The following is a 1,564-nucleotide window of genomic DNA, read 5'->3' on the forward strand; positions in this document are numbered from 1 at the left end:
GTCCCCTGCATCGGCAGGCGGACTCTCAACCACTGCGCCACCAGGGAAGCCCCTGGCAAACTTCTTGATTTCAACCTTCAAGAATCAGCTCACCTATTACCTGTCACTTTTCCTCCCCTCCAAGAAGTCCTCCATAACACCCCTTCCTGAGAATCGGACCCTCACCCCAGCTAAGTTCAAGGCCATATAAAAACTACCTAGGTGCTTAACTACCCCCCTCCATCGTGGCCCTGAGAGCAGGGGCTGTGTCATCTCTGGCTCCAGTGCCAATTCCCGGAAACTTAGTCTTTGGGGTCTAGACTTTAAGAAGCTTAGCCATGCTTGAAGAAGCCACGGTCCTCCCTGCCACCACCCTGGGTCGAGGTCACCTCCACCTCTCATGTGGTCCTGCTTCCTCCAAACAATTCTCTCCCAACCACAGCCATTTAAAGAAAAAAAAAAAAAGAAAAAGTTAGCTCCATGAATGACAAAATTAGGAGACAAGCTCAAAGCGTCCTGATCCGCCCCAAGGCCCTCACCTACTTAGCTGGCCACCCTGCACCACATCGGATCTGTTTTCTAGGCGCTTCTGTGGAGCCATGAGTCTCACCGCAGAGCATGAAAATTAAACCCTGTCCTGCTCTAGCCTCAATGCAACAGTAAACACGACGCCACGGCCTGCGCTGAGATCACACCCCCTACCTGGTTACAAAAGGTCATCTGGTGACTCATATGCCTCTACTACTTTTATATTATCAAGGATTCACAAACCCCCAGGGGCACTTTCACGGACACCGCATTGGTCCACGGACCTCAGGTCTGAGAAACCCAGCCTCGAGACCAGCGAGGAGAGGGAGGCAAAGGGCAACTGAACCTCGGGGCCGGCGGTAGAGGGCAAGGCAGACGCCGAGGGTGGGGACGGCGGCCCAGGGAGCCGGGGGAGGAGCTAGGGAGAGATGGCGCGGAAGGCCTCAGGGAACCCGGGGATGGGAAAGTCAGGGACGGTCTCGGGGGTCCTGAGAGAATCTTGGGGAGTTTCTGGAACCGAGGATCCTAAGGGGTCCCGGGGCCCTGAAACGGCGGGAGGGCCTCAGGTGGTCTCGGGGTCTAGGGGAAATCCTGAAGGGTTTGCGGGCGCGAGAGTCCTGAAGGTGTAGGGGCCAGAGGTGGCCGGTGACTCCGACAGGGTCTAGGGGGCCGGGGCGGATCCCGAGGGGTCTTGGGAACCGAGCTCTGGGGTCCTTGAGGCGGCCGTGGATCCCGAGAGAGGCCGGGGGTCTTGAGGGGCTCTCCATCCGGCACCCCCGGGCCTCCCCAACCAGCCAGCTCACCCGCGGCGCCGCCGAGACGCTGGTCGGAGCTCGCGCTCCCGCCGCCTCCTCCCGCTCAGCGGTCCAAGCCTCCGGGGGCTCCGGGAGGCCGCACGCCCCTCGCGCTGGGCGAGGCCGGGCGGAAGTCAGTCTGCGGGTGGGGGGACGGCACGCGCACCCGGAGCCGGAGCCGGAGCAGCTGACGCGCAGCCCCCAGCCGCGACTCCCACGGAGGCCGACCGCGGCGTTACGGCAAAACCTTGCCCCGTGCGCCC

At 61.5% G+C, this 1,564-nt stretch overlaps 1 protein-coding gene across 1 annotated transcript in view; it reads right to left on the reverse strand.

Moving 5' to 3' along the window:
* Window positions 1–1,341, reverse strand: part of SIRAL2 (SIR2 antiphage like 2) — a 28,793-nt gene extending 27,452 nt beyond the window's left edge. The window contains exon 1 of the mRNA XM_007453917.1: window positions 1,311–1,341. The gene's annotated coding sequence lies outside the window, so the exon portion shown is untranslated. The remainder of the gene's footprint in view (window positions 1–1,310) is intronic.
* Between the last annotated feature and the right edge of the window lie 223 nt (window positions 1,342–1,564).

Source organism: Lipotes vexillifer, unplaced genomic scaffold (genome assembly GCF_000442215.2).
Source record: "Lipotes vexillifer unplaced genomic scaffold, Lipotes_vexillifer_v1.1 scaffold382, whole genome shotgun sequence".
Lineage (NCBI taxonomy): Eukaryota > Metazoa > Chordata > Mammalia > Artiodactyla > Lipotidae > Lipotes > Lipotes vexillifer.